The sequence below is a fragment of the Orcinus orca genome, chromosome 1 (assembly GCF_937001465.1).
Source record: "Orcinus orca chromosome 1, mOrcOrc1.1, whole genome shotgun sequence".
Classification (NCBI taxonomy): Eukaryota; Metazoa; Chordata; class Mammalia; order Artiodactyla; family Delphinidae; genus Orcinus; species Orcinus orca.
This window is the reverse complement of record NC_064559.1, coordinates 189,765,517-189,789,863: the sequence shown is the minus strand read 5'-3', so window position 1 is coordinate 189,789,863 and position 24,347 is coordinate 189,765,517. Positions and strand designations below refer to the sequence as shown.

Sequence of the window (24,347 nt, the reverse complement as noted above, 5' to 3'; positions counted from 1 at the left end):
GTCGTCAGACTCCCCAGTGCCAGGTGCTTGCTGCTCCACGTGCCGCAGGACTGGGGGCTCCAGAGGCCGGGCTGAGTGTGGTTCACTCTCCATAGGGATGATCTGGGTGGCTCTGGGGACTGTGGGGAAGTGGCTGATGGGGGACAGTCCTCGTCCTCCTGTGGAATCCACAGCTGATTCCCCCCAGCTTGCCCTGAGCCTCCTTCTAGGGTCTCACCGGGCAAATGCACAGAAAACCCAGATCAGGGCTAATAAGGGCTATCACATGTGTTGCCATGAGGAGTCAAGAGCCAGAGTGTCTGGTCCAGGTCTGGCTTGGCCATTACTAGCCCTATGACCTTGGACAAGTTACCTAGCTCCTTTCTGCCTCAGTTTCCTCATCTGTAAAATGGGGGTAATGGTTTCTTTTTCACAGGCTTGTTGGGAGCAGTATATAAATTCCTGCTTGTGAATTACTTAAAGCAGTGCCCAGTACTTAGGTGGTAAATGCCCACTAATCAACAGTTGTTGTTATTATTATTTGGCACTGTTTTTTTATCTTTGAATTTTTTTATTGTTGCAAAATACACAGAATGTAGAATTTACCATATTAATCATTTTAAGTGTATAGTTCAGTGGTATTAAATGCATTCTTAATGTTGTGCACCCCTTACCACCATCCATCCCCACAACTCTATCTTGTAAAACTGAAACTCCATCCCCATTAAATGACATCTCCCCATTCCTCCCTCCCCGCAGCCGCTGGTGACCCCGTTCTACTTTCTGTCTCTATGATTTGACTACTTGAAGTATCTCATCTAAGTGGAATCATACAGTGTTTGTCTTTCTGCGACTGGCTTATCTTTCTTAGCATAGTGTCCTCAAGGTTCATCCGTGTTGTAGCATGTGTCAGGTTTTCCTTCCTTTTTAAGGCTGAATGATATTCCACCATAGGGGTAGACCACGTTTTGCTCATCCATTCGCCGGCCAGTGGCCAGTCGGGCTGCGTTTGGGCTGTTGTGTGTAAAGCTGCCGTGGGAGTGCAGAGAGCTCTTCCAGACCCTGCTTCCAATTCTTCCGTGGCACCGCTTTCTGAAGCACAGGTTGTGGGATGACAGCTACAGGAAGAAGCAGCTAGAGCTTCTGGTTTTCATCTCTAACACGTCTAAGTTTAGGGCTTGGAGCAGGAGAGGACATCACCATCTGGAGGGACAGACTCAGTTCTCTGCATCCTACTGAGCCTTGCTGAAATGTTCCCATTGCATCTGGGGAGCAGGGATGAGGATGGTGCCAGATGGGGCCCCCAGGGATGAGGGAGGGAGGCGGAGGGGCACAGAGAAGAGGCGGCAGGTAGCCGGGCAGAGGGGCCCCGTCCAGTCCGCACACCTTCCTCCCATCGAGTGGACCAGCCTGCAGCGGCTCCCAGCGGCTTTCCAGCGGCTGGGTCACTGGAAAGAACACTGGGGTCCAGCATGTCCCTCGTTTTACAGACGAGATATCCGATGTGAGTGCTTTTTTCCACACCACCAAGCAATTAACTCAGTTCCGACACTATCTCCCTGGAAATAGCATCAGATCCCACAGGTGAAGGGTTCGTGCTTACGACTCCCTGCCCACCCCACTTCAGATGCCAATTGCAAGTCCAGGTTGTCACCTGTGCTTCTGACCAACCGCCTATAGATGGGAGCCAAGACCCCCTCCTCAGACTTAATTAATTTGTTAGAGCAGCTCACAGGACCCAGAGAAACATTTTATTCACTAGATTACCCGATTATTGTAAACAGATATAACTCAGGAATGGCCAGATAGAAGAGATACACAGGGCAAGGTGCGTGGGAAGAGACTTCATTACATAGGAACGGTGGATTACATCATTGGCCATTGGTGATTGAACTGAAAGTCTAGCCCCTTTCCCCTCCCTAGAGGTTGGTGGGGGCTGGGGGAGGGGAGGGACTGAAAATTCTAACCCTCCAATCGCCTGGTTGGTTCCCCTGGCAACCAGTCCTCATTCTGAGGTTAACCTAGGTGCTTTCCAAAAGTCACCTCCTTCATACAACAAAAGGCACCTTTATTGCTCTCAAAGCTTAGGAAATTCCAAGAGTTTTAGGAGCTCTGTGCCAGAAACAGTGCATGAAGGCTAAATATATATTTCTTATAAATCACAGTATCTCAGGCTCCAAAGAGGAAGACCCTTGTCCGAGGTTTCGCAGCAAATCGTCATACAGGCTGGGCTGAGACCTGCGAAAGAAAAATAAAAATGGAGTTAGTATTGCTAAGAGAATTCTCTAAAATGAAGCCAGGAGACCATTGAGGAAGTGTGACCTATGCACGGCTCAGTCTGGAGGGAATCTGACCTTTTGACCACTTATCCTCCTAACGAAGGCATCCAGAACATCTGCCAGAAACTCAAGAAAATTAGGGGACCCTTACCCTAAAACAACTCGTGACAGCCCTCACTTAAGGACAAATATTTCTTTTCTTGTGTCAGAGTACAGCCTTGTGGCATTTTCCTTAATAAGCCCTTGACTCTCTCTCTTCCCCAGAACATTCTTTGGGTTTTAACTCAATCTCTGTCTCCCAATTTGCAGTTCTTAAGACTCTAAATAAACTCTTTTCTTTTCTTTTTTTTTTAGATGGTTAATATATATATATATATATTTTAATTAATTAATTAATTATTGGCTGCGTTGGGTTTTCGTTGCTGCGCGTGGGCTTTCTCTAGTTGCAGCAAGCAGGGGCTACCCTTCGTTGCGGAGAACGGGCTTCTCATTGCGGTGGCGTCTCTTGTTGCGGAGCACGGGCTCTAGGCACGTGGGCTTCAGTAGTTGTGGCGCACGGGCTTCAGTAGTTGTGGCTCGCCTGCCTTGGCAGACAGATTCTTAACCACTGCACCAACAGGGAATTCCTAAGCTCTTTTCTTACTTGCAGCCTCCTGCTTTTTTTTGGTTGCCAGGCCTCAGGCTTCCGACTTCCTGTCCAGTGCTCTTTCTGTTCAGAGCGTCAGAGAGACAGGAAGCTGGGTGGGGCAGGGCTGACCCCAGGGCTCCTCAGAGGTCTGTGGGGGGAGCTCCCTTCTGAGCTGGCCCTTGTCGGCTCACTCTCACCACGCCGAGTGGGTGGATTACCCCTGAGTGACAGTTCCCAAACCCCCTCCTCGGGTTCCCGGGGGCCCAGAGAGGGCCAGGCTGGACTCAGAAGGCACAGCATGGAAGCAGCAGTGTGGGGACTTATCCCTCAGCTGATCCTTTCATTTAAAATCTTACCTAGAGCTTTGGAGCAGAAGCCAATTTTATCTCAGCTTTTGTGTCTTGCATAAACCATGCCCACACACCCATCGTCTTGGAATTATTCTCACACCTATTTTTGTCTACAGGGCCTCAAGGCTCCTCCAGGCTCCACGGCCTCTCCTCCCACCAGCAAGCTCCCTGTATTGGCCGCGGTGTGGCACAAAGTACCTGCACTATTTGTTTCCTAATAAAAAGACAGCCTGGCTGGCCCGGTGGGAGATTAAAGCAGAGATTTACTACGAGCTGATTAACCATAAAACCACAGGTTAAATCAATATTAGACGAGGAGGGGGAGGGGAAAGTTAGCAGAGTGGGGTCACATTCACACAGGTGACTGGGATTGCTGTTGTCTCCAGGATTCTGCCCAGAGACGGCTGAGAGGGGGGCCTGGGCCGGATCGGGCCCCTCTCGCTCTGTGACTCCAGGCATGTGCCTTCCACTCTATGGACCTCAGATTCCCCGTTTATCTATATAATACTGAGACTGGACCAGGAGCTTCTTACTTGGTGCAAGTGAAAAGAACATGGTCTTTGACACCAGATGGGCTGGGGCTTGGAGTCCAGTGTCCTGCCGTGGCCTTCAGCAGGCTGAGTTTCCTCCCCCTGGGGAGAGTGGTAATAAGGGTGATGACAAAAATAGTGATAGCAAACATTTACGGAGGGCTTACCCACACTGAGAGAAACACCATTCTTCTGAGCCTTTCACATGTTTTGAATTGCTGAATCCTCACAACAACGGTGTCTGGCACCATCATTTTCTCCATCTTGCAGAGGGTGTGGGTTTCCCAGTGAGGTTCACTGGTGCCGCAGGGAGCAGATGCCTGGCGACTTGGTTTGGTCCTGCTGTGGGCTGTTTTCTGCCAGCCTCAGCCTGTGGGGCCTCAGCAAACTCTTCACCAAACTTCAGTGGCTCCAGCCACACCCTCTCCAATGAAGTCTGAACCACAGCACTGGGGGGTGCGGGAGGAGTGGTTCTTTCAAATTAGTTTACTCCTTGAGTACCCTGCCTCAACTCCATAGATCAGCTATTTCTGTTAGAGTTCTCTTCACTTCTTAGCAGTTCATCCCATTACTAGCCATTCATTCTTTACATTAAATTTTCCTGATAAAATTCTGTGATCCTATTTTCTGTCTAGGTCCTGATTGATATAGAATCGGTACTGGAACAGGTCTCAGGATATGGACCGGCAAAGATGCTATTTTTTTAAACAACCCTTTACAGATGTAAAACTATTTTTAGCTCATGGGCCATACAAAGATAGGCCATGGGCCAGACTTGACACACAGGACATGGCTTGCCAATCCCTGTACTAGAGTGACTGTCCACTGGAGAAAAGGAAAGAATCAGGCCTTTTAGGAATTTCAGATACTGGCTATGAATTGATGCTAAATCCTGGGGACCCAACATGTCACTGTGCTCCACTAGTCGAAGTGGGGATTTACAACCTCCAGGTGATAGATGGGGTCTTATTTCAAGTTCATCTCACAGTGGGCCAAGTCTGTTATTTCCCTAGTTTCCAAAAGTATAATTGGAATAGACATACATAACAACTGGTAGAATTCCCACTTTGGTTCTCTGGCCCAGGAAGGGTTAAGAAGAAGTTCTGGAACTTTCCCTCCCTAGAAAGGTAGTAAACCCAAAGTGATAATGTTCCCTGTAGGAGGCGGTGGTGGTGCAGATTGCAGATTAATGCCACCATCAAAAACAAAACACTAATTCAAAAAGACACATGAACCCCAACATCCATAGAAGCATTATTTACAATTGCCAAGATAGGTAAACAGCCTGAGTACCCATCAACAGATGAAGGGGTAAAGAAGGTGCAGTATATACTATATATACAATGGAATACTAGTCAGCCTCAAAAAAGATGAAGTTTTGCCATCTATAGAAACATGGATGGACTTGGAGGGCATTATGCTAAGTGAAATAAGTCCGACAGAGAAAGACAAATACTGTATGATATTACTTATACGTGGAATCAAAAAATACAACAAACCAGTGAACATAACAAAGAAGGAAGCAGGCTCACAGATAAAGAGAACAAACTAGTGGTTACCAGTGGGGGGAGGGGCAATATGGGGTGGGGGAGTGGGAGGTACAAACTATCGGGTGCAAGATAGGCTCAAGGATGTATCGTGCAACACGGGAAATATAGCCAATATTTTATAATAACTAAACGGAAAGTAACTTTTCAAAATTGTATAAGAAATAAACAAGCAAACAAACAAACCCCCAAAACTCTTCTCACAAGAACTTAAAAAAACTTGAAAGAAACAGGGGTGCTTTTAAATAGGCGTGTTAACTAATCTGATCAACTTGTTCAGAAGTTAGATGGATCTCGGAAAATGACTGTGGATTATTGTAAACGTAGTCAGGTAGTTTTTCCAATTGCAGCTGTTTTCCCAGATGTATTATTTTTGCTAGAGCAAATCGACATGGCCCCTGGCAATTAGAATACAACTATTGGCTTTGCTGATGGCTTTTTCTCTATACCAGTTTTGTAAGGTCCACCAGAAGCAGTTTTCTTTGACCTGGCTGGGCCAACAGTATACTGTCAGAATATTGCCTAAGGGGTATGGCAAGTCTGTGGCTCATAATGTAGTCTTGGCTGTCTTGACATTCCACAAAGCATCACACGGATTCACTTCCATCTAACAGCAAGATCATCTATAAAGCTGCCACTTTTGAGTGGGAACCTAGGAAGAGAAGTCTCTTCAGTAATTCTAGGCTACAGTGCATGTTGCTCTATCCCTTTGGCCTTATGATACAACAGTTCCAGTAATATTTAAAGTATCTGTGGCAAAAAGGGATGCAATTTGGAGCCTCTGGACAGCACCAATTGGAGAGTCACAGTGCAGATCTCTAGCCCTTTGTAGCAAATCCCTGCCTAGCACTGGGGGGGCCTCTCCTGACTCCCTCTTGTGTGTCAGTGCCCTGTGGGTGTGGGTGCAAAGGGCAGGGCCAAGGAGTTTGTGCTATCAGGGCAGGGTCACGTAGCAGTTAGGAGCACTGTGATCCTTGAGTCCCAGCTCTGTCACTCACTGGCTGTGTGCCCTTATACAACTTATTTCATCTCTGTGCCCATACTCCTCGTCTGTAGAGTGGGCCTAAGATATCTACACTGCAGGGCCATTTGAGGATTACTATCATCAAGCTTCGCTCTGTGCAGGCACTGTTCTAAGTGCTCAGCCTTCCTTGCAAGGACCTTATGAGGGAGGTACTATTACTATCCCCACTTTCAGGTGGGGACACTGGACATAGGGCAGTTAGATAACTTTCCCTGGGTTCAAGCTGGTGAGTGGAAGAGCTGGTCCTTGAGTCCAAATTGGATGAATCTAGAATCTTAGATCTTAAACACTAGGCTATAAAATGTCCATATAGAACTAAGCATGGGGTCTGAAACACCCTAAACCAGTGTTTCTCCAAGGGTGGTCTGCATGCACTTGACCTGCTAGAAGCACCTGGGTGAGGGGGTATGCTGTGTATAAAATACAGATTTCCTGGCTCCATCCCCATCTCGACTAAGTCAGAGTCTTTGGGTCAGGCCTGGGATCGTGCATTTTAACAGACACACCCACCCCTGGGTGGTTCTTCAGCAATCTAAAGACTGAGAGCCAGGGACGATGAGTGAATACTGTCGATTCCATCTTCATCGCAAGCATCTTCATCTGAAGAGCTGCAGTTCTGGGCCCTGGAATAAGCCCAGCAGCAAACAAACTGCAGGACCTTGGCCAGGTCACCCATGCGGTCTTATCTCAGTTTTCCTTTCTGTATAGTGGGGATCCTGGTCCCCACACTGCCCACCTCTTGCAACACACGAGAGCATGAAGGTGACAGTGACTGCAGATGGCCTTTGGTAACAAGGCAGGCACTAGAGTCACTCTGACCCTGGTCTAATGCCGGCTCTGCTGCTGTTGATGTGACCTGACACGGTTCTGTCCCTTCTGAGCCTCCGTTCCTCATCCTTAAAGGGGAGATAGTGAGATAATAATCCCTTCTCCACCCTAGTTATGATGAGGTTTAATGAGACAGCAGGTACAAGAGTGCAGGTAAGATAAATCCCCCGTCCCTCCATACATAGAAATTATTATGCATTTTATCTGCCCTAGTTTCTAAAATCTCCAGGGACAGCCGAGACCCACAGGCAACTCTCACTCAAGAGTTTTCGCAGAGGCTTCGATTGAGTCAGGATGGGATCTTGTCTCTCCTTTCTCCCAAGTCAGAACAGGGTGGGGAGCTGAAGACCCGTCCAGGTGCAGGCAGGGCAGAAACCACAGCTGAACAGAAACAGCACCTCTGAATTTATCACGGTGGCCCAGCACCTGAGTGAGCTGCACTCGGTCTCATTTTCAACCTGTGTCCCATGGTGAAGTGAAGGCGGAAACCCATCCCTTCTGCTCCACACCTCCCCTCGGCCTGACCCTAGCCCTGAAGACGGGGAGTCTGGTGGTCTGTGCTCCCATGTTCCCTGATCACAGGCCGTGGAGAGGGGGTGGAGATAGAGTTCACTGCAAGTGCCAGGACCCCAGCTCTGCTCTCCAGGATGGAAACAAGAGAGATGACTGAGGTGTGCTGCCTTCTTTCCCCCAAGAGCGTCTTTGGAAGCACAAAGAGGGAACAACTCAGAGAGGCCATGGCTGGAGACACACTGTAGGCTTACCGACCAGCCAGCTGTCCCCTCCGCTCTCCCCAGCCTCACCTAAGCAGGAGTGAGCCCTGGATGGCCAGGTTCTGGGGCTCTGCCTGTGAAGGTTGAATCTGAAAACCTTCTGGAGAGGAGGGAGCACCTGGGTTTTGGAGCAGGGCACCCCTGAGATGGTACCCCTGCTCCAGGATTCTGACATGGAGCGGGGCTCTGAGGGGTGGGCAGAGCTCTTGCCTTAAAGCTGCATTCACCCTAGGCAATACTTTTATTTAAGGAGGCTTGTGGGGGATGTTGGAGATTATCCAGGTGTTCTGTTTTTTTTTTTTTTTTTTGCAGTATGCGGGCCTCTCACTGCTGTGGCCTCTCCAGTTGCGGAGCACAGGCTCCGGACGCGCAGGCTCAGCGGCCATGGCTCACGGGCCCAGCCGCTCCGCGGCATGTGGGATCTTCCCAGACCGGGGCACGAACCCGTGTCCCCTGCATCGGCAAGCGGACTCTCAACCACTGCGCCACCAGAGAAGCCCTTACCTTTTTCTTTTTTTCTGTTCTGGAACAATCATTTTACTTTAGGACAAAATTACATTCATTTTCCTCAGTAAAAACGTATTTCCTTTCTGCATACCTTCTTTTACTGAAAATATACATCCTACTTTTCATATACAGTCATTTCCTTTTATCCTTATTACTTTAGTAGCTTTAATTACATATATTAACTAGAATTCCTAACCCTTAGAGATTTTAGTTTCTATTGAAGACTAAGAAGTAATCAATTGTGAACTGTTACATCAGCATTTTTTAGATCGGCAAATTCATGAATTCATTTAATCATTTCTAGAAAGATATAGTTCCTCATAGCACATTTTTTCAATGTGGCACAAAACATGTTTATTAATGTTTATTAATAGACCCCAAACGTCTATAGTCTCTGTAATAAGGTGTCAAAAGTAGGTAAACTTAAACTTGTTTAGCAATTAATGTTTCAGTATTTTATCTTATTTGGAAATGATCTAGACACTCAGTGAAGTTCTGTCATTTAATTTAGCAAAGCTTTAAAGTTTTAAGCTACCAAAAAGATTTTGGAAGATATATACATACCATAACACAAAATTATCATTAAAAAGTTCAACTATAAACTCTTATCCCATCTACATTAGATATATATATGTATATAATTATATATATCATTCTATATATTATTTGCTCCTAGAATTTATGTTTAGACTACTCATGAAAACGTCATGAGACATTAGACAAAGTCAACCATTATTCTGAACTATTTTTCCTGATGACAAATTTTGTAACAGATAACATAAGCTTATTTGACTTTTAGTAAATCTAGGTAGAAGAAGAGTATTTAATGTTGATAACTCTAAAAACATGCCTGTATTAATTAAACCAACACATTTAAACAAGTTTTTATTTACCAAAGATTTTTCTCAGATCACGTGAACTTGAAAGCATGTGGGTTAGTTTCTATATTTCTGACAGTTTACAAATACTGAATTTATATGAGTGCTTATTTTTAAGTCAGTTAAGTAGAGCTCTTTTACAAATTAATGTTGGCAATTCCATCTAAAGGTAGAAAAATACCACATTTATGATGTACATACATACATACGAACAGAGATCTTATAGCTTCTGTTCTAAAACAATATAAAACTCACTAGTTTATAAATAACAGTTTGTAAACTAAAAATGCCACCTGCCGTATTAGTAAACAAAGGAGTTGCAGCCATCAAGCCATCACATTATGGCTGCCCAATGGTGAGCCCTGAAGGATCTCAGGGTGGAGGCAGGATTTGCCCCCCATCTAGCAGTCAGCCGCTGCAGCCACCCACAGTGGTGCACTCTGAGGGTACTCAGGATGGGAAAGCACCAGATACCAGCCCCAGACAGCTGAGGTGCAGATCAAAGGAATGATTTCAATGAGCCCAGACTTTGCATCTTCCCATACATAGAAAAATGCTAAATTCCTTAACTTGAGACATCTGGTTTTCTTTAATTAACCGTAATCTTTTGATGTTCCCACTACCTGGTCTTTGTTGCAAAAACTCCTATATATCCTGGCTCTCCCCCCTTGCCTCTTCAGAGCAGCCTCTCAGAGTTATCTGAGATGTTGTGTCCCAGGCTTAAGTCCTCAGTTTTGTCTGCCGAATAAAACATAACTCTCAGTTTTTAGGTTGCACATTTTTTTTCAGTCAACAAGTTGGAATAAATTGTTTACTTGCTCAGATGGCTAAAGGCTTTTACTATTTGTGGAGAAGACTTTTAAGAATTGTATTTGTCTCTGGAAGTAATCTTAAGGAGGCTGTGGTCTAGAGTTTGGCAAGAGAGATTTTTTGCAGTTTGTATTTTAAAAAGATTTCTTTCTCTTTTATTTTTCTTCCCTTTAGTCTCAGGCAATTGTGGGCTGTGTTCACATTTCAAAGACAGGATAAGATGTATAACTTCAAGGGACAGAGAAAGAATGCAAGTTTTTTTCCCTAGGAGTTTTGGAGTATATTTGCCTATTATCATTAGCCTAAGGTAATTATTATTAAAAATTTCCTTTTTTTTTTCTTAGGTGCAGGACAATTGTACTTTCAATCTCCTGATTTTCACCATATCTGCAAATGTCTGAAGGCAAACAGGAAAAGGTCTGAGTGGATTTTGAGTTGTTTTCAGAGTTATACTTTTGTTTTTCTAGAGTCAAGTTGTAAATTAAAAATTGTTGATTTTAACTCTATTTTCATTTGCATTCATTTAGGTTATCTTCAAAGAATTGGGTAGCCATTTCCATTATAATGCTTAGAAGTTGGTTTGCCCATTCCACCACACTATTTGAATTTTCCTTTTTATATGGGGAGAAAATTTCCAACTAAGATGGAAATAAAAGGATTTCTAAATTCCGTGGCCCAGGGGACATGAATTTTTTGGGTGGGGTTCTAGGATTATATCTGCAAAGAACATTGCATAGGAAAGTCTGAAGCTGGCAAAGCCTGATTACAGAGGCCAACAAAACATTTTGGTCTGTTCTAGATGCTTCTGTTAAATTTTTTTCTTGGATTTTAGCATTTACATGGGTAACCTGTATACTCTAGGCCTAGAGAGTTGGCTGGAGTGCTCTTTGTAAATCTTGAAGGGAAAGGGAAGTTAAAACAAACAGCTGGGTGTTGAAGGGATTTTCTGGGGAAGGTGGAGTTTTGGGAGTTAAGTGCCAAGGAGATGGGGCTGGAGTTTGAGAAGGGGAATTTATGTTGGATGTGGACTTTAATTTTGTTTTAATTTAATTCCTCTTCTTTCATCTTGTTAGGGAGTCCTTAAGGCTAGCCACTATGTATATATTTTGGTCATTATACTTTTTAATTTTGTCTTTCCATAGATACAGATAAGACAATTGTCTAAATTTTTTTTTTTTCAATTTAAAATTTCAATTTAAAGGATCCATCGTCTGGCCATTGACCAATAGAATCTTGTTAGCGACTCAAACCAACAAGACTTTTTAGGTTAAGGAAGGATGCAAAGGGTGTCCCATAAGAGAGGGCAGCACTCAAAAGATCCAGAAAGTTCACTCTCAAAGATAGTCTAAGAAACCAAAGGTCCTCATTGCACAGGTGTGAAGATGGTGTTAGTGAAAATGGTGTCTCTTGTCTCTCATGGGCACATGAGACACCTCCAGTTACAAACTTGCTAATCTGTGACACCAGGCAAGTGCTACTGGAATGCGATTTTTCCAGCACTAACAAAGTAATGAAAATTGAGATGACAAAGGTTCCTGGGGGGACTGGGACCCCTCATGACAAACCCCCCTGCTAGCTGGAACAGCTGGACAAATGGAGGGCTGCTTGTGACTTCCTGTCTTGAAATCTCAGTCTATTTGGATGGCAGAGACCAGAGAAAATATTCTCATTGGCCACAGAGCAAGTTCTCAGGAAATGAAACAAGAAGAAAGGAAAAACCTCATCCAGTTTTTACATCGGGGATGTTTTAGAAACACAGAAAAGTTTGTCTAAACAAACTCTGGTCTGATGAGAATTGGGAGCTTACCAGTCTGTGAGTAGCTTGTAGGGTCTATGCCTGTGTTCTGCTCTGTGGTTTTTCCTCCTGATGACAAATGGCACAACAAAGACAAAGAAAAACAGTAACATCTCTGGGAAGAAAAGCATCAAGAAAAATCGAGAGTCCTTGTTACCAAGTCGCTATGTCACAAGGAACTAGTTCCACAAATATTTTCTCCTGATAATCAAAATTTAGAAAAAGAAAAGGACTCTCACCACTCCTGCTTGCAACAGACCTTGTAGGCAGAGAGATCCAGGAGGCTGATGTGGTAAGAGTTCTAACCTTCTGCCCATACTTGTCAGAGGTCCCAGGATCTCTCAGCATCTAGCCAGGAAAATTTATCCTGATGACTACACCAAATGTTGGGGAGGAAAAAATGTTCCTCTACCCTTCTAGGTTCTTCTGGCTGGTCTAGTTGTTAGATTGACATGAGACAGATTCACAGGAGAAAATCAAATTTTCATTTTGTGCGTACGGGAGTTTATAGAAATGTGAGACTCATAGCAATGACCAAAGCAGGCAGCTTTATACCTTTTAGACATAGAAACAATATATTTGTGAAGAACGGACAAGACAAAGAAACTTGGGCTTGGGTACTAATTAGTGAATTATCTAAGCACAGTTTGTTTACACAGCCTTCTCAGCCCCAAATTCTCGATCTCTGGCGATAAGGATGCCTCTCTACCTCCTGGCACTGGGAGGGCACCCTTCACACGGGAGATTTATTTTCTGCCTTCAGGAGACAAAGAGGAGGTTCAGAGTGTTCTTCTTGCACTGCCTGTTCCTCAAGGAGCTTTAATTCACACTAATGAATATGCCACTTCAGCATATTTGGGGGTGGCCTGCCCCGAGCTCCGACGTGACATTTGCCTCATGCGGCTGCTCTGAGCAGTGGAGATCGTGGTTTGCATGTGACAAGCCCTGAACCCACATCAGGTCACGCTGGTATCTTCATCTGTTCCCCGGATGTGTCCCCTCCCACCGCTTCCAAGCTCAAAGCAGGGCTTTCCCTGCCTGCTGGGCTCTTCTGCCCTCGGCACTGAGATGTCATTCCCTACCCAATGTGCTCCCTGCCTGGCTCAGAGGCAGTCTCCTTAAAACCCTCCCGGACCCCAACCAGACAAAGCCTGGTCTGGCTTTGAAGTGCTGTCCAGACCCTCCCTCAGCCTGAATCTGCCTGTAGGAGTGACCGTGATGACAACTGTCAAAATCATAAGGAAAATAACAGGTGATCTGTGCAGAGCGGTCACTCTGCCGGGCCCTCGTCAGCGCCCCTTATCTCACATCACTCGGTACACAGCCATCACTTCCCTGTTTCAGAGCTGAGGAGACCCAGGCTCAGAGAGGCTGTCACTGCCCAAGGTCACACAGCTGGGAGGTGCCTGCTCAGGACCTGGGGAGGTGGCCTACTCCCCTCCCTCCCACCCCTGACCTGTGACCTCCTGGAGGACAGAGCCCATAACCTCCCACCTCCAGTCAGCACCAACACCAGTGAGGCCACCAGGGACCACTGCAGGGCCTGGGGCACGTGGGAGGGCGGCCCCCATACTCTGGACTCCACGGAGTGGGCTTGAGGAGACCCGATTCTGGCCCGGATTCAGCTCCCACTTCTCCGGGTGATTTTGTGCAGGTCGCCTTCCCTCGCTGGGCCTCAATTTCCCCATCTCTAAAATGGAGACATCAGTGTCCGGGACTGTTCATCAGTTTTCCAGGTTGAAGTCCCTGGTTTCTGGCCCTGGTGCTGGCAGATGACACCCAGACACTCCCCCTTCCCCCTTAGCCTAATTCTCCTGAACCTCTAATAGCAGGTCAATCAGGCTCACCCCCACCCCTGGCACATTCTCCCCCCATCCCCAGAGACAGCTGGGTGTGTACTTCTGGAATTCTCAACCCAGGGCAGGCTCAGCCCTGGGGATCTGCTCCATGACAGAGGGACCTTAATAAAGAGATAAAACCCTATACTACCCTCCAGGGCAAACATGAAACACTTTTTATTAAAACCAAGATAGATACATCTATCTGGAGTCACATGAATTTTACAGATAAACATGAGTTCAAAGGACTTTCCACTCGCCCCTGACTCATTCGCCTCTGACCCCCCAACCCCCAACCTCACCCCCTGAACCTTCTACATGGAAAAGATCTTTGGAAGCACAGGGCTTTGGGCTTATCCCCATCATTACCCCTTAGCAGCTGTGCAACCTTGGGCAACTTGTGTTGCCTCCCTGGGCCTCAGTTTCTTCATCTGTTAAATGGGCAGAGATGCTTTGGATGAATCGGAACTGGGGCCCATGTTCTCCTGGCAGGTAGACTTAGGCATCATCCCTTCCATAAATATATTATCTTCATTATTCAAATACATTAGATTAAAGGAGAAGAGAAGAATTTATTTCTGGAGGCAGGTGCCTGTGGGTAAAGAGGGAAGCGATGGTTGGTGGGGGTGGGGAGGGGAGAAACAGCTGCCTGCATCGTGCTCTTTCTCTTTCTGGCCACAGGGACAGTTCTCCACTTCCATGGGGAGACAGGTAAAGGCCAGAGCATGGCTGTATTCATGACACGTTGTGTGAGCCTCAGCTTCTGAGCAGTGCGGCTCAGGGACCAGGTAACATCCAGAGAGAAGCGATGGGGCATTCTCCCCAGAGCAGGCCACCCGCCCAGCACCTCCTGGGCCTTCTGGGGTCGCTGCTTGTTGGAGCAGGGAGAGACCTCAGCCCTCAGCAGAGGCGCAGGCTCCCAGAGACACCAGCACTGGTGGCAGAGGTGGGAGGCCCCGCTGACGGCTTGCAGGGGTCAGCAGTCCAGGAGGAGGGCAGAGGGGACGATGAGTGTGATCGGAGCCCTAAGCATGTGTCCCCGCCCACTGTGGATGCTCAGAGCTAACGGGAGATCCAAGAGGGAAGTGAGGTTCTATGGTCCTCGGGTAGGTGCAGGGCAGTTGTCTGATGTTAAGGTGGCCCCTTTATTTCTTGCTCTGAGACATTCTGATTACAAGAATAGTCTACTTTTCCCAGAGCAGCAGGTTCGGAGGGACACAGAGTGCTGAGAGATGCCAGCAGGTGTTTTCTATGATCAGATCAGTTTGTATAACTGTATTAGCCAGTTTTTTGCTACGTAATTAGTCATCTGGAAATCTCAGTGGGTTACAATAGCAAACGGATTTTCTTGCTCACGGCAGGTGAGAAGGCTCTTCTTCAGGGCGTAGGTGGGCTCCGGTCTGTCCTCAGGTCCTTCTTGAGCCAGCAGCTCCCCTGGGCAGGCTCTTCAGTGACGAACGAAGAGAGCAAAGGAGGGGTGAGCAGGAACATTCGACTCTTTTTCAAATATTCTGTCTTAAACATTAAAAAAAATTTACAAACAGTAAAATCCACCCTTTGGTGGTGTACAGGTCTCTGAGTTTTAACACATGCGTGGATTAGTGTCACAACCACCACTATCAGGACACAGGACAGTCCATCACCTCCAAATTCCCTTGTGGTCACACTATTTCCCCACCTCTAAGCCTGGTAACCCCTGGTCTGTTCCTCATGCCTATAGTTATGCCTTTTCCAGAATGTCATACAAATGGAAACACACAGCATGTAGCCTTTTGAGTCTGGCTTCTTCCACTTGGCATAATTATTTTGACATCTATCCATGTTGTGTGTGTCAGTTGTTCGGCCCTCTTTACTGCCGAGTAGTGTTCCACTGAATGGATGTAAAGGCTTCCCTTGGTATCTGAGGAGGATTGGTCCAGGATCCCTGTGGATACCAAAATCTGAGGATGCTCAAGTCCCTTACATAAAATGGTATAGTATTTTCCTAGAACCTATGTACATCCTCCCATACACTTTTTCATCTCTAGATTACTTATAATACCTAATACAGCGTAAATGCTATGTAAAAACTTGCTGGTGTGCAGCAAATTCAAGTTTTGCTTATTGGAACATTCTAGAAAAATTTTTTCCTAATATATATATATATATATAATTTTTTTTTTTTTTTTTTTTTTTTTTGCGGTACGTGGGCTTCTCACTGTTATGGCCTCTCCCGTTGTGGAGCACAGGCTCTGGACGCGCAGGCTTAGCGGCCATGGCTCATGGGCCTAGCCGCTCCACGTCATGTGGGATCTTCCCGGACCGGGTCACGAACCCGTGTCCCCTGCATCGGCAGGCGGACTCTCAACCACTGAGCCATCAGGGAAGCCCCCTAATATTTTTGATCTGTGTTGACTCCATGGATGTGGAGCCCGGGGATCTGGAGGGCTAACTCTACCGGGGTTTTTATTCATTGACCTGTTGAAGAACATTTGGGTTGCTCTCAGTTTGGGGCGATGGTAAATAACGCTGCTCTAAACATTCATATACAGGCTTTTGTGTGAAGGTAAGTTTTTATTTCTCTAGTGCAAATACATAGTAACAGTATGGCTGGGTCATGTGGTAAGTGCACGCTCAACACCATAAGAAACTGCAAAACTGTTTCCCAAAAGGACTGTACCATTTTGCATGCTGACCAGCACTGCACTGAGAAGTGCTGACATCCTTGTCAGCACTAAGTATTGCCAATTTGAAATAAATTAATAGCCATTCTAGTAGATGTGTGGTGGTATCTTATTATGGTTTTATTTCATGTTTCCCGAACGGCTAGTGATGTTGAATCTCTTTTCATGTGCTTATTTTCCATTCAAATGCCTTCTTTGGTGAAAAATCTTTTGTCTTCAAATCTCTTGTCTATTTTTTCAATGGGTTGTTCATTTTTATATTGTGTTTTGAGAGTTCTTTATAGATTCTGAACACAAGTTCTTTGCTGGATATGTGATTTGTAATATTTTCCTCTAATCTGTCCCTTGTCTTTTCTTTCTATTACCAGTGTCTTTCACAGAGTAAGTTTTTAATTTTGATGAAGTCCAATTTATCCATTTTTTCTTTGATGGATCATATATATATATATATTTTAATATGGAGGGAGGATGTAATTTATTTATTTATTTATTTATTTATTTTTGGCTGTGTTGGGTCTTCGTTTCTGTGTGAGGGCTTCCTCTAGTTGTGGCAAGTGGGGGCCACTCTTCATGGCGGTGCGCGGGCCTCTCACAATTGCCGCCTCTCTTGTTGCAGAGCACAGGCTCCAGACGCGCAGGCTCAATAGTTGTGGCTCACGGGCCTAGTTGCTCCGTGGCGTGTGGGATCTTCCCAGTCCAGGGCTCGAACCCGTGTCCCCTTCATTAGCAGGCAGACTCTCAACAACTGCACCACCAGGGAAGCCCGATGGATCATATTTTTGATGTCACATCTGAGAGCTCTGCCTAACTCAAGTTCACAAGGATTTTCTCCTATGTTTTCTTCTACAGTTTATAGGTTTACACTTTATATTTAAGTCTATGATCCATTTTGAATTAATTTTTGTGTAAAGTGTGAAGTATGTTTTGAGGTTCAGTTTTTTTGCGCACAGATTCCACCATCACTTGTTGAAAAGATGATCCCTCTGAAAAAAAAAAAAAGATGATCTCTTATCTATTGAATTGTCTCTGCACCTTTGCCAAACATCAATTGGCCATATTCTTGTGGGTCATTTTTGGGGTCTCTGTTCCATTCCGCTCATCTATATGTTTATCCTCTCACTAATATCACACTGTCTTAATTACTATAACTTTACAGTAAGTCTTAAAGTTGGGACAGTTGAGTCTTAAGAATTTTGTTCTTATTTTACAAAATTGTTTGGACTCAGTTCCTTTGTATTTTCATATAAATTTTGGAATTAGCTTGTCTATATCTGACAAAATATTTTGTTAAAATTCTGATTGTGGTTATGTAAAATCTATAGAATAATTTGGGGAGAATTGACATATTAACAGTAGTGAGTCTTCCAATCCATGAATGTGATATGTCTCTCCATTTATTTAGGTCTTTGGTTTCTTTCATCAGTTTTTTTTTTTTTTTTGTAGTTTTCAGCATATAGATCCTGTACATATTTTGTTACATTTATACCTAAGTATTTCTAGTTTTTTGGAGCAATTGTAAATGGTATTGTTTTAAAATTTTTGATTTCTAGCTGTTCATTGTAGTACATAGAGATTTTCATATGTTAACTTTGTATACTATGGCCTTGCTAGAACTTCTTAGTTCTAGGAAATCTTTTTCAATAGATTCCTTGGGATTTTCTACATGGACAGTCATGTCACCTGTGAATAGAGACAGTTTTACTTATTTTTTTCAGTTTTATTGAGGTATAACTGACAAAATGTGTGTATTTTAAAGTGTGCTACTTGAAGTTTTGATATATGTGTACATATATTGTGAAATCATTCAATCTGTGTGTCTTTTTCCCCTCATTCAACTGCCTAGGGCTTTTAGTACAAAGATGAATAAGAATAGTGAGAGCTGACATTCTTGTCTTGTTCCCTATTTTAGCAGAAATGCCTTCCATGTTTCACTATCAAGTATGATGTTAACTGCTCTACCTTGCCATTATAGTGCGAAAGCCGACGTGGACAATACATAATAAATGGGCATAGCTGGGTTCCAATAAAACTTTATTTATCGACACTGAAATTTGAATTTCATATAATTTTATATATTATGAAATATTATCCTTCTTTTGATTTACCCTTACTATTTAAAAATATAAAAACCATTCACAGCTTGTGGCTCATATAAAGACACATGGCAGGCTAGATTTAGCCTTCAGGACATCCTTTGCCAGCCATTGCTCTAGTCTATTCTTCCATGTTTTCCCCCTAAATATTTACATTTCCCCCCAAATGTAAATAGAGATGCAGAAATATTTTTCCAGTTTTCTTACTTTAATAATTTTAATGACATCAAAACATTTAACCCACAGATATAGAAAACAAACTTCTGGTTACCAAAGGGGAAAGGAGGGGGCAGGGATAAATTAGGAGGTTGGGATTAACATATACATACTACTATATATAAAATAGATAACCAACAAGGACCTATTGTACAGCACAGGGAACTATATGCAATATTTTGTAATAACGTATAAGGGAAAAGAATCTGAAAAAGAATATATATATATATATATATACATATCGGAATCACTGTGCTGTACACCTGAAACTAACGTGACATTGTAAATCAACTGTACCTCAATTAAAAAAAATTTAAAAAGAAGTATGATGTTAGCTGTAAATTTTCTGTAGATGCCCTTTACCAGGTTAGGGAAATTCATTTTTATTCCTTGTTTGTTGAGAGATTTTTAAAAAATCATGAGCGTATGTTGAATTTTGTCAAATGTCAAAATGTCTTCTGCATCTGTTAATATGATCATATATATATGTATATGTGTATATATATGTACGTGTATGTATATTTTTTCTTCTGTAGTCTGTTGACATGGTGGATAACATGGATTGATTCTTAAATTTCAATCATCTTCATTCCTGGAATAAACAAAATTGGCCATGATGTATTATTCTTATTATATATTCTTGGATTTGACATGCTAATATTTTATCGAGGATTTTTGCATCTATATTCACAAAGGAATATTAATCTTTAGTTTTCTTTTCCTATATGGTCTTTGTCTGGTTTTGTTATCATGGTAATACTGACCTCATAAAGTGTGTTGGGAAGTGTTCCCTCCTTTTCTACGTTCTGGAAGAGATTGTGTAGAGTTGGTATTATTATGTCCCTTAGATGTTGATAGAATTTGACAGTGAGACCATCTGTGCTTTGAATTTTCTTTTTTGGAAGGTTTTCTAACTATAAATTTAATTTCTTAATAGACAGAGGGCTACTCAGATCATCAGATTCTTCTTGAGTGAGCTTTTGTAGTTTTTATTTTTCAAGGAATTGGTCCATTTCATCTAAATTGTCAAATTTATAGGTGCAGAGTTGGTCAAAGTATTTGCTTATTCTCATATTAATGTCTGTGAGGCCAGTAGTGAAGCCCCTGCTTTCATTAACAGTATTGGTAATTTGTGTCTTCTCCCTTTTTTTCTTGATCAGTCTGACCAAGGTTTATCAATTTTATTGATTTTTTAAAATTAACCAAATTTTGATTTTGTCTTTCTCTACTGTTTTTGTTTTTAATTTCATTGGTTTCTGCTTCTGCCTTTATTACTTCCTTCCTTCTGGTTGCATTTTTATCTTGCTCTTCTTTTTCTACTTTCTTAACATGGAAGCTTAGATTATTGGCCTTGAGATATTTCTTTTTTCCCTTAATATAAGCATTTAACATAAAATTTCCTACCAACACAGCTTTAGCTACATCCCACAAATTTTCATTAAGCTCAAAATATTTTTTGATTTACCTTTAGACTTTTTTTGACCTATAGGTTATTCATAAGTGTGCTGCTAAACTTCCAAGTGTTTGGGAATCTCCAGATATCTTTCTGTTATTGATTTATAGTTTATTCCCATTTTGGCCAGAGAACATACTTTATAGGATTTCAATTCTTTTAAATTTGTTACTTTGTTTTATGACCCAAGATATGGTCTATCTTCATGAATATTCCATGTGCACTTAAAAAGAATGTTTTCTGCTGTTGTTGGGTGTGGTATTTTTATTATTATTTTTTTTTTTTGCGGTACACGGGCCTCTCACTGTTGTGGCCTCTCCCGTTGCGGAGCACAGGCTCCGGACGCGCAGGCTCAGCGGCCATGGCTCACGGGCCCAGCCGCTCCGCGGCTCGTGGGATCCTCCCAGACCGAGGCAGGAACCCGCGTCCCCCACATCGGTAGGAGGACCCCCAACCACTGCGCCACCAGGGAAGCCCTGGGTGTGGTATTTTTTAAATGACAATTAGGCTAAGTTGGTCATATTGTTGAGGTCTACTTTTACTGATTTTCTGTATACTTTTTCTATCAATTACAGAGAGGAATGTTGAAGTCTCCAAATATAACTGTGGACTTGTCAGTTTCTCCTTACGCTGTATTTTGAAGCTCTTTTGTTAACTCCATACATATTTAGGATTGCTATGTCTTCATGGTAAATCGACTCTTTTGTCATTATGTAATATCTTGCTTTATCTCTGATAACTGTCCTGTTTCTGAAATCTACATTTTTCTGATATTAATAGCCATGCCAAGTTTCTTTTGATTAATATTTGCATAGTACATTTTTTTTACCAGCGTTTTACTTTTGACCGATCTTTATCTTTACATAAAAAGTGGTTTTCTTGTAGACAACGTGTAGTTGGGTCTTTAAAAGAAATCCAATCTAGCAATCTCTCTCTTTTAATTGAGGTGTTTAGACGATTTGCATTTAATGTAATTATTGATATGTTTGGATTTAAGACTGAGATTTTATTTGTTCCTTGTACTTTTTTCCCTTGATTTCCCCTTTCCTGACTTCTTTTGGGTTATTTGAATATTTTTATTGTTCCGTTTAAATTAATATCTTGGTCTTTTTATTACATCTCTTTGTACAGATTTTTTTGGTGGTTCTCTAGGGATAACAATATACACACTTAACATACAATATACATACTGAACAGGCTACTTAAAATTAATATTTTACCAGTTCAAGTGAAATTTAGAAACGTTTCAATCCATTATTTCTTTTACTCTCCAACCTTTGTATTACAGTTGTCATAAGTTTTACGTGTATATAGTACCAGATAATGTTATAATTTTTTTTGCGGTACGCGGGCCTCTCACTGTTGTGGCCACTCCCATTGCGGAGCACAGGCTCTGGATGCGCAGGCTCAGCGCTGAGGCCATGGCTCACGGGCCCAGACGCTCCACGGCATGTGGGATCTGCCTGGACCAGGGTACGAACCCGTGTCCCCTGCATCGGCAGGCAGACTCTCAACCACTGCGCCACCAGGGAAGCCCATGTTGTAATTTTTGTTTTCAACTATCATACATATTTTAAAGTACTAAAGGGAGAAAAATAGTCTATTATTGTTACCCAGATAATTCTGTTAGTCTAGCTTCATTTCTGAAGTTCCGAGTTTTTCACTGGTACCATTTCCTTTCTATCTGAACTCGCTTTAGCATTTATTTCAGAGAAGGTCTGCTGGTGACAAATTCTTTTAATTTTCTTTCATCTGAGAATGTCTTTATTTTGCCTTCACTCCTGAAGGATATTTTTTAGTAGCTATAGAATACTGGGTTGACAGTAGTTTTCTTTTACTACTTTAAGAATGTTCCAAATATGTATAAAATGGATAACTAATAAGAACCTGCTGTATAAAAAAATAAATAAAATAAAATTCAAAAAAAAAAAAAAAAAGAATGTTCCACTGTCTTCTGGCTCTACGAATTCTAGTTAGAAATCCATAGTCATTTGTATGTATTTTTCTCCTATATGTAAAGTGTTGTTTTTCTATGGTTGCTTTCAAGATTTTTTTCTTTGTCTTTGGTCTTCAGTAACTTGATTATGATATAACAAGGCATGATTTTCTTTGTGTATATCCATTTTGGGTTTGCTGAACTTCTTGAATTCATAAAATAATGTCTTTCTACAAATTTGAGACGTTTATATCCATTATTTCTTCAAATACTTTTTCTGCACTGATCTCTTTCTTCTCTCCTTCTGGAAAGACCTCAAAGACACAAATGTTAGACCTTTTGATATTGCCTCACAGTTTCCTGAGGCTCTGTTCATTATTTTCTCATTCTTCTATCCCCCCATCTATTGTTTATATTGGATAACTTTTATCGATCTGTCCTCAGGCTAACTGACTCATTCCTCTGTTATATCCATTGCTTTATGGAACACATCCAATGAAATTTTAAATTTCAGTTATTGCTTTTTTCAGATCTAAAATTCCATTTGGTTATTTTTTTTCCACTTTTAAAATTGTGGTTAAAGTACATGTGACATAAAATTTACCACCGTAACCATTTTAAATGTATAGTTCAGTTGTATTAAACACATTCATAATGTTGTGCAACCATCACTACCATCCATCTTCATAACTCTTTTCATCTTGTAAAACTCTGTATTCATTACATAGAAACTCCTCATTCTGACCCCCAGGCCCAGCAACCACCATTCTACTTTCTGTCTCTATGCTAGCGACTATGCCAAGCACCTTGTGTTAGTGGAATCATCCAGAATTTGTCTTTTGTGGCTGGTTTATTTCACTTAGCATAATGTCCTCAAGGTTTCTCTGCATTGTAGTATATGGCAGAGTTTTCGTCTCTTCTTAAGGCTGAATAGTATCATTTGGTTCTTTTTTAAGCTTCTATTTCTTTGCTGAGAATTTCTACCTTTCCATTTGTTTTAAGAGTATTTTCCCTGATTTCATGGAACATTGTTATCATGGCTGCTTTAAAAATCTTTGTCTGATAATTTCAACATGACTGTCATTTCAGAATGGGCTCCTATTGATAGTCTTTTCCTCTAGAAGTTGTTGAGATTTTCTGATTCTTTGTATATTGAGTAATTTTGGAGTATATCCTGGACATTTTGAAACTTTGGTTTTTTTAAAAAAATTTTGTGGAGAACTTTGATTTTTCTTTAAAAGAAAGCAGTTAGATTACGAGGGTGCAGGCCACAAATCCTCACCCATCTTCTTTGGCCGGCAGTTTCAATTTCAGTTGAGTTTTCAAAGACTGCAATACTATCTGATTTTTCCCCAAGTGTGTGCTTCCCCTCCCCCAAGGGCACGCTACATTGTAATTCAGTTCTTCAAGCCTTTAGTGTATTGTTTTGGATCAGTTACATACATGCCCAGCCTGTGTCCAGGACTTCATACACAGCATTATTGGATGGCTTTCTCAAGCTCCCCACTTCCCTGTGCTTTTCTCCCACACTTTCTGACTCCCAAGGGCCCCCTTACTTTGTAAGGCTTCAGTTTGGAAATGCCATGGTCACTTGCACCCACATTCCATTGACCAAAGCAAGTCATACGGCCAAGCCAAGATCGTGAGCTTGCCTGTTCTAGGGCTCTACAAATCCACATGGCAGAGGCAGGGAGTAAAAGATGGGAAACAGAAGTCCAACCTACCATTGTAACACTGAGACTCAGAATCACAGAACACCCTGGCCTCAGATGGCTCATCTGGGTTGCCCACAGTCCTCCAGATTACTGGTGCCACCTTTCCTTTAATGTCTTGTAAACTGGCTTGAACCACAGCTCAGGCTCTCTGCAAAGTCCAGGGCATTCCCAAAGAGGTCTACAGATTCCCCTGGGCTTAGGGTCTCCTGATCACTGCTTCTCGTTGTTTCCTTTCTCTTCTCAGTTTTATCCATGTCCCTCCCATGTCTGTTCTCCTTTTTCCACCTCCACCTGCACCCCAGCTTAGGGCTCAAGTTTGCCTAATCAAAAACCCTTGCTTTGCTTGACAGAGCAAAAATCATTTATTCTGAGCTTCTCTTTAGCCCCATAAAATGCCTTTCCTTTTTTTTTTTTTCCCTTCCTGTTAACTCAATAACATTCTGAGGCACAGCAGACCGCCTGTCTGGATGAAGACATAAACTAAAGGGAACTAGCATAAAGATTT

General features: G+C 42.8%; 1 long non-coding RNA gene across 1 annotated transcript; it reads right to left on the bottom strand.

The window, feature by feature from the left end:
* Positions 1–1,258: 1,258 nt before the first annotated feature.
* LOC117200098 (uncharacterized) lies at positions 1,259–15,910 on the bottom strand. The gene is made up of 3 exons (XR_004481528.2): positions 15,123–15,910; positions 11,941–11,997; positions 1,259–2,217 (listed from the first exon to the last, which is right to left on the bottom strand). It is a non-coding gene; the product is annotated as an uncharacterized LOC117200098 (long non-coding RNA).
* Positions 15,911–24,347: the final 8,437 nt, after the last annotated feature.